Consider the following 9,289-nt stretch of genomic DNA (forward strand, 5'->3'; position numbering starts at 1 on the left):
GGTGAATCACCAAGTTAAAACCTCTCCGTTCTTATTTAACCCAAGAGAGACACCTTGAAATTGGCATACAAATTTACCATTATCCTCTCGAGTGACACCAACGTGTTTACTAGTTTTAAAGGTATGGTCACAAGATAGTACTTTTTGCCACTCGTTTGTCCACGCCACTTTCATATAGGTCCTTTGAGATTTGAAATTGCTCCAAGAATAAATCCATCAATTTATCGTTTCCAGGGTACGCGCAAAAAATGACATTATCAAAGTTTGGGTTGTCAGAATTGTAAGTTCTCATTAATGCGCGATAATTAATTGTCGCTATACCCTCTGACAACTTCAAAAAACTTTTTCCTTGGTATATTCCTATAATTATGTATTCATTCCTCTGATTTTGTGATTTTTGACCACAAAACAATGTGCATTGAATTTCTTTTTTCATAGTCTTTGGCCAACACTGCAAACTGAATCGCCGCAGCAGCTTATTTTATTTAAACGCACGCGAATTGTAACAGGCACGTGAAGCTGAGGGCACACTAGGCTCGTCTTATTGGAGCAAAATCATATGTAAAGGAGAATAAAAGCGTGTGATCCAGCAACTTAGAGATACTCAATATCTGTCTCCAGGAGAAAAACTTTTTAGGCATTTAAAAACCTCCACTAAAAAATTTCAAAGTACAGTTACTGTAATCGGAAAACACTTCACATTTATCATAAGTCCGATTAATCACTGTCTGATTCAATCACATGGCTTTTGTCTTTTTTAAAATTTTTTACTCTCTTGTATTTATTATAAACACGACAACAATGCTACAGAATGTTCTTTTTTTTTACAAACAACACTACTTACAATACTACTCACATAGAAATTACCACTACTGAAACTTAGTATCACTTAAATGAAAAATTAAAAATTTGGTTATAATACTACAAAATACTCCCGTTGATTAAAAAAGTTTTTAAAAACGCTAAAAGTTTGATGAGAAACTCCATTCTGTGATAAAGTTACTTTGATCCTCTGATTTTATAGCAATGTATTTTTCTAAATATAGTTTGTCTCGAGCTCAACGAGCAAATATTCACCTAGCTTGACCTTATTCCGGCTTATTCCTGGCGCTGACGAATAAAGAGAGTTTCCCTATGATAATGGGATTGTTTAGTGCCAAACGGTAACAAGAAAAGCGAAATGTGCCATACAAAACTGGCATACTAGTCTTGAAAACTCGATTTCGACAGGTTATTGCGCACATGAGCTTTACCCTCTGCAAATGATAAAACTCTTACATTACGCTGTTTAGGTGTGTATAACTGTGTTGAAATTTGAAATTTGAAATTTGAAATTTGAAATTTGAAATTTGAAATTCAATTTATTCGCCACGGTGTGGGAAATTAACGTCTCCTACCCCAACCCTGCAGGAGACGGGACCTCCATTTATTCGTCGCTATCCGAGAAGACTAGAATATCTAACCATTTCTTGATGTTATAGAAAGGTAGCAAATTCTTCTCAATTATTTTAAGACCTCGAACCCTCGACCTCCCGCACAACAGTCCAGCGCACTATCCATTGGGCTAACTGGGCGGCGGTCGAAGAGACCGCCGCCTGAAAGGCGCCTTCTCGCCGCCTGTTTAGACCTGTATAGCTGTGTATAGCTCTGTAGAGCTCTGAATAGTTGTGCATAGCCGTGTGTAACTGTGTATAGCCGTGTACAGCTGTGTATAGCCCTTTATAGCTGTGTAGAGCCGTTTATAGTTGTGTATAGCTGTATATAACTGTGTACAGCTCTGAATAGCTGTGTATGGCTGTGTATAGCTCTGTATAGCTCTTTATAGCTCTGTGTAGTTGTGTATAGCTGTGTAGAGCCGTGTACAGCTATGTATAGCCCTGAATAGCTGTGCATAGCAGTGTATAGCTGTGTATTGTCGTATATAGCTGTGTACAGCCCTGCATAGCCTTGTATAGCCGTGTATAGCCCTGTATAATTGTGTATATCCCTGTATAGCTGTGTATAGTTGTGTATAGTTCTCTATAGCTGTGTTTAGCCCTGTATACTTGTGAATCGCCCTGTATAGCTTTGTATAGTGCTGTACAGCTGTGTGTAGGCCTGTACAGCTGTGTATAGCTCAGTATAGCTGTGTAGAGCTCTGTATAGGTGTGTATAGCCCTGTATAGCTGTGTATAGATCTATATTTTTATTCATTTTATCTATTTATTTATTACAATTTAATGGCTCAGTTAAAACAAATGAAGTTATAAAGTACAAGCGAAAAGAGAAGAAACGCCATATGGATAATCCGTAAAGGAGTCCAGGACCCCATATGAAAACAGATCACCAAAGTTAAATAGGCTAAAAATATATTACACATGTTTCAAACTAGAAATAATTATTATAAAAATTCCACGGAATGTATTAATTAGATATATTATCCACTAAATACTTCCTAACACCTGCCTTAAAACTATTTACACTTGCTGCTCTACGAGTATCAAAGGGAAAAAGATTCCAGGAATCAACTATCCTGTGGAAAAAAAACTATATTTGAGAGGATTTGTTCTTGCGTATTTCTTCTTTAATGATAAATTATATAACTGCGTATAGCCCTGTATAGCTGTGTATAGCTCTGTAGAGCTGTGTATAGCCGCTCTGCATAGTCGTATATAGCCCTGTTTAGCTGTGTATAGCCCTTTATACTTGTGAATAACCCTGTATAGCTGTGTATAGTCCTGTATAACTTTGTATAGGCCTATATAGCTGTGTATAGCTCTGTATAACTGTGTAGAGCTCTGTATAGGTGTATAGAGCCCTGTATAGCTGTGTGTAACCATATATAACTGTGTATAGCTCTGTATAGCTCTGTATAGCCCTGTATACTTGTGAATAGCCCTGTAAAGCTGTGTGTAGGCTTGTATAGCTGTGCGTAGCTATGTATAGCTGTGTAGAGCTCTGTATAAGAGTGTATATCCTTAACCAGCTGTGCATAGCTGTGTATAGCTGTGTATAGCCGTGTATAGCCTTGCATAGCTTTGTATAGCTCTGTACAGCTGTGTATAGCTCTGCGTAGCTGTGTATAGCCGTGTTTAGCTGTGTATTTCTCTATATAGCTCTGTATATCTGTGTATAGCTCAGTGTAGCCGTGTATAGCCATGCATACCTGTGTATAGCCTTGTATAGCTGTGTATAGCTGTGAATGACTGTGTTTAGCCCTGTATAGCCGCGGATAGCCGTGTATAGCTGTGTAAAGCCGTGCGTAGCTGTGTATAACCCTGTAGAGCTGTGTATAACCGTGTACAGCTTTATGTAGCCCTGAATAGCTGAGAATAGCTCTGTATAGCTGTGTAGAGCTCTGTCAGGTGTGTATAACCCTTTATAGCTCTGTATAGCTGTGTGTAGCCCTGTAGAGCTGTGTATAGCTCTTTATGGCTGTTTATAACTCTGCATACTTGCGTAAAGCCTTGTATAGCCATGAATAGCCATACATAGCTGTGTATAGCCGGGTATAGCACTATATAGCTCTGTAGAGCAGTGTATATCCCTGTAGAGCTTTGTATAGCCTTTTATAGCTGTGTATAGCCCTGTATAGCTGTGTATAGACCTGTATAGCTGTGTATAGGTCTGTATAGCCCTCTATAGCCGTGTCGCTGGCTGGTGTTGCGCAAATCACCTGCTTATACACCCGAATAAAACTAAACTTGTGTTCTTTGGAACGCGGCAGCTTATATCAAAGCTACCTGACGTCACTGTACCCTTTCTTGGACAGCAACGTCCGCCAAAGACCTGGGTGTTACCCCAGACTCTGGCTTAACATTCAATAATCACATCTCATCGTTATCGTCATCTTTGCTATCTAGTTTATGTAAAATAAGTAGGGTTCGCCACCTGTTCTCCAAAGAAGTTCTTTATATAATGATTAACTCTATTGTGTTAAGTCAACTATTCTATTGTTCTATTGTATGGTCTGGTACTTACAAACAGAATATCCATAAACTACAACTTATGCAGAATTTTGCCGCCCGTATACTAACCGACACAAGGAAATACGATCAGATTACACCGGCCTCGAAAGCTCTTGGCTGGCTAACTATAGAGGAGCAACTTCGACTGCGTGACGTGACAATGATGTATAAATGTGTTAACAATTTAGTGCCGGCATATATTAGCTGTAAAATAGGGAAGCGAGCAACTTTGCACGCTTACAATCTCCGCAACAGTGAAAGATCTAAACTTGCCAAACTTCCGAACAGCGGCTGCCCAGCGTGGTTTCTTTTATAGAGCAGCAAAAGCGTAGAATAGCCTCAGTAACAACACTAGAACTGCTCAATCACTAAGATAATTTTAAAAGCATGCAAAAGCAGAATTAGTGAAGAAATAGGGTACTGGTATCTCAATATATAACTATAGAATATTTCATAGTGTTAGTTGTTGTGAATTTTATTTTTAGTAGTAGTAATTTTTTAAGTCATTTCTATATCAAGTTCATGTAAGTTGTTATATTTATACCATTAGTTTTATTTACATTATCTACAAACATTGTAAATTAATTCTGAAAAACCTCATAGGGAGAATTAATAATAAAGTATTGTATTGTATTGTATTGTATAGCGCCGTATAGCTGTGTATAGCCCCGTATAGCTGTGTTTAGCTGTGTATAGCCCTCTATAGCCGTGTATAGCCATGTACAGCTGTGCATAGCTGTGTATAGCCCTGTATAGCTGTAGATAGCCGTGTATAGTTGTGTATAGCCCTGTATAGCTATGTGTAGCCCTGTATAGCTATTTAGTATAATTTCAGAGCTGAGCAAAGAGTTTCCAGCAATCTGATTGGTCGAGCGGTTCCTTATATGACGCTATATAAACCGCTCCACGCGGTTTATATAAAATGTTAAAATAAAATGTTAATAAATGTTACTAAAATGTTATGATTTTAGAAATTTCTCTGTTGTTCAGCTCTGAAATTATACTAAAACAATCATTCGCCTCAGGTTCGGCAAATATTGTCGAATAATTTCCTCGACTTCGTCTCGGGGATTATTCGACGATATTCACCTCGCCTTCGGCGAATAATTGTTAAATATAGCTCTCTTTCGCTGTGTATAGCCCTGTATAGCTGTGTATAGCCTTGTATAACTGTGTATAAGCTCTGTATAGCTGTGTATAGCCGCGTATTTCTGTTTATAGTCTCGTATAGCTGTTTATAGCTGTGTATAACTCTGTACAGCTGTGTATAGCTCTTTATAGCTGTGAATAGCTGTGTATAGCCCTGTATGGCTCTGTATAGCCGTGCATAGTCCTGCATAGCTGTGTATAGCCCTGTATAGGTGTATATAGCTCTGTATAGTTGTGTATAGCTCTGTATAGCCATGTATAGCCGTGTATAGCTGTGTATAGCCATGTATAGCTGTGTATAGCCCTGTATAGTCCTCTACAGCCGTGTATAGCTCTTTATAGCTGAGTGTAGCTGTGCATAGCTTATTATAGCCCTGTGTAGTGTCAGCCGTGTATAGCTTTGTATAGCCCTTTTTAGCTGTGTATAGCCCTGGATAGCTGTGTATAGGCCTGTATAGCCCTCTATAGCCGTGTTTAGCTATGCATAGCTGCGTGTAGCTATGTATAGCTGTGTATTGCCCTGTATAGCTGTGTATAACCCTGTATAGCTGTGTATAGCCCTGTATAGTTGTGTATCCCTGTATAGCTGTGTAGAGCCGTGTATAGCCGTGTATAGCCCCTTATAGCTGTGTATAGCTGTGTGTAGTTCTGTACAGTTGTCCATAGCTCTGTATAGCTATATATAGCTGTGTATAGCCCTGTATAGCTGCATATAGCTCTTTATAGGTGCGTATGGCTGTCTATAGCCATGTATAGCTGTGTCTAGCCCTGCATGGCTGTGTCTAGCCCTGCATGGCTGTGTCTAGCCCTCTCGTTTGTTTAAAACCTTGAATAAAGACTTTTATTATTATTCTATTATCATTATTTTTATATAGCTGTGTTTAGGCCTGTATAGCTTTGTATCGCTGTGTTCAGCCGTAAGTAAGTAAGTAAGTAAGTAAGTAAGCTTTATTTGTTAGAGCAGGTCAGTGGTGGCAGCTAAACAGCTGATGTGGACCTGCTTTTAATTAAAATACATATACAAAAGAATACAGTATACAATTAAAATTAAAATTCTACTTTATACAATTAAAATTCTACTTTATACTATTAACTATTTCAAACTAATAATATAAAAAGTCATCTAAGTCCTTATTTGAATTTGTAACAGTTCCGCGAATGAAGGTAACTTTCCGCAAATGGTTTTTGTTACGTTTCAGTGCTATTTTAAATTCCTGAACTATTTCTATACATATAGAAGCTCTGTCAATTGAGTTCCAAATTATCGGGCCCCTAAAATATAGACTGTTCCTCCCTTGATCAGTTTTTGTTCTTCTAAATTCAAGGAGTGGGCCTTTGCGCCTTGATTCGGTGAAATTGACGAAAGGTGATAATCTGTCATTCATATAGAGAGGCGGTGTGGCCAAGTGGTTAGGGTGCTGGATTTGTAATCCGGTGTTCTGTGTTCAAATCCTTCACCCTGCCACTCACTGGATTTGTTCTCGGTTGCCCCCAGTTCAACTCCTCGGCTGCGCTCTGTAAATAGCTCACTGGTCTCCCTCCTGCCAGTGGGGATTTTAAAGCTCTTAGTTAGTTTACATTGTGGCTGAAAAGCCCCTAAGGGGGAGCTTCAATTTACGTATTTATTTTTATTTATTTATACCACTGTTTATCTTGAAAATCTCAATTGCCAGTCTTCTTTTGTATAGATTTCCTAGGTCTTCCCATTTGATAAAATCAAGAACATCACCATCCAGAAAGTTTTTCGGTATGTGGTGAATGATGCGTCCAGCTTTGACGTGCAAGCTTTCCAATTCATTAAACATACTAACGGAGCAGCTTCCCCAGACACAGATACAATAAGTGAGTTGTGAGACTACTGTTTTGAAATAAATTTCTTCCAAAAGTAACATCGGGAGGTAGCTAATTTTTCTCAGAAAACGTATCTGGTAACCAAATGACTGAAGTAACTTGTCAACATGATCTCTCCAGAGTAAGTTATTGTCTATCAAAACTCCTAAGAGCTTTGTCTTACCTGAAAATTCAATTAGCTTACCGCCACATCTGACTGGTAAAAAGGGACCCACGAAACTATTCTTCTGGATGAACATTACTTCAGTCTTTCCAGTATGTAAGGTAAGTTTGTTTCGCTCACACCAAGTGTGGATCTCGTCCAAGAGCAGGTTGAGTTTAACTACGACTTCGTCGGTACTGCTTCCAATAACAAAAGCTGTAGTATCATCTGCGTACAGGTGTACTTCGCCCTGTGATATACTGTCCGAAATATCGTTTACATAGATGGAAAAAAGTCTCGGGCCCAAAAGTGAACCTTGGGGAACTCCATATCTCACTTCCAATAGAGACGATTTAACACCATTAAGCTCAACAAATTGCCATCGACTTGATAAATAACTCTTTAGCCAACAAAATAAATTTCCACTGATGCCACAAGCTTGCATTTTATAATGCAAAATATTATGGCTTACTGAGTCGAAAGCTTTTCTAAAATCGATAAAAATGGCTCCTACGACTTTTCCTTGATCTATTGACAGTTTCCAAGTTTCAGTCAGATACAGGAGAAGAGACTTTGTAGATAAACCTTTTCTGTAATCCCATTGGTTTCTCTGGAGCACCTCATTTAAATGAGAGTCAATAGTATCACAGATGATTGATTCAGTAATTTTGGTAAGGTTGCTCAATATATTGTTAGAGGTCTGTAGTTATCGCACCTATCACTATCACCACCCTTGTTTAAAACTCTGACTTTACCAGTTTTCCAATTTTTCGGGCTCTTTGCCGATTCATAACTCATTCTACTTATGTTGGCAATACTGTAGTTGATCTCCCTGGCAACGATCATTCATCTCCCTTGGAGTTATTCCATCGCTCCCTTGTGCTTTCCTGATGTTAACTTTTCTCAGCTTGCTGCAATAACTCTCTTCATTGTTAAATACAAAATGAGATATTGTAGGAGTAACTCTTGATATATAAGACTTACCTGTAACAGTTGGAGGAAATTTGGATGCTAATTTTTCGCCAACTTTTGCGAAAAAGGTATTCATGGTGAGCGGGAAGATTTTTCTAAATCATCGTGAATTAGCACGTTATTTTCGTCTTTCAGTGGACCAATTCTCTTGCTGTGATTCTTGTGTTGTTTTGTCAGCTGCTTTACAATCTTCCAAAAATCACAAGATCCTCCCTTTGCTTCACCCATAGACTTCTTCCAGTAAGCTACTTCCACCCTTTTCAGAGCTCTACTTACTGCGTTTCTCAGATCTTTGTACACTTTCCAATCATCCGGGTTGCCTGATTTTTGAGCCTTTCTTAACTGCTTATATCTTTGGTTCATGCTCTTTCGTATCTCTGCGTTCATCCACGGTAAAGTTTTTGAACGAATCTTAACTTTTCTTTCTGGTAAGAAATCTTTCTTGATATCCTGATCGAGAAAATCGGACATCCAACAGTTGTCGTCAATATCTTCAAACACATTACGAGCATGCCACGGAACCAATGCAACTTGTTCCCTAAAAACTTCCTGATCGCAGTTTTTCCAATCAATGACTGTTCTGACGTTTGGAGGAACTCTTGTTCTAAAAAGATTCAGCGAGCCGTAAATTAATCTATGGTCGGCTATACCAGTGTCAAAAACTCCAGAATTTACAACTTTATTTCTGTTACTTACAATGGAGAGCCGATCGATTAAAGTTCTAGTGGTCTCAGTTATCCTGGTCGGTTGCTTGATGATGATTAACCAAACTAAACTTCCCGAGTACACTGACAAGTTTGCCCCCATGGTCCTTTGAGTTGTTTGTAGGTGACGTATTGCTGCTTCCCCTTGTATTTAGTAGATTTGCATTTAAATCGCCCATTATGATTACATTTGTTCTGGTGCTACAAACACTGTCCAACTGCTTCTCCAACACCGAATAGAAATCTGCATCGTTAGGAGGTCTGTACATACTGGAAAACACGAGTCTTTGAGAGTGGAAAATTATTTCCACCCGTATGGCCTCAAGTGTATTTAGCTTATCTGGGAACAAATTACGCCTCTCGATAACATCCAGTGTATCGATATAGTACAACACAATGCCGCCTCCGCCGTCCGTCTCCGGTAGATCTGTCCGTCTGCGCAGAAATTTATACCCAGGAATGTCTATCTCCTTATCCTCGTCCCTACTTGTCAATTTACTTTCAGTTATTCCCAAAAGATCGAA

At 38.8% G+C, this 9,289-nt stretch overlaps 1 pseudogene; it reads right to left on the reverse strand.

Annotated features, from left to right (window-relative positions):
• The window catches only part of LOC148717980 (uncharacterized), a 2,161-nt pseudogene extending 1,725 nt beyond the window's left edge, over positions 1 to 436 (reverse strand).
• Positions 437 to 9,289: the final 8,853 nt, after the last annotated feature.

Source organism: Stylophora pistillata, chromosome 13 (genome assembly GCF_964205215.1).
Source record: "Stylophora pistillata chromosome 13, jaStyPist1.2, whole genome shotgun sequence".
NCBI lineage: Eukaryota > Metazoa > Cnidaria > Anthozoa > Scleractinia > Pocilloporidae > Stylophora > Stylophora pistillata.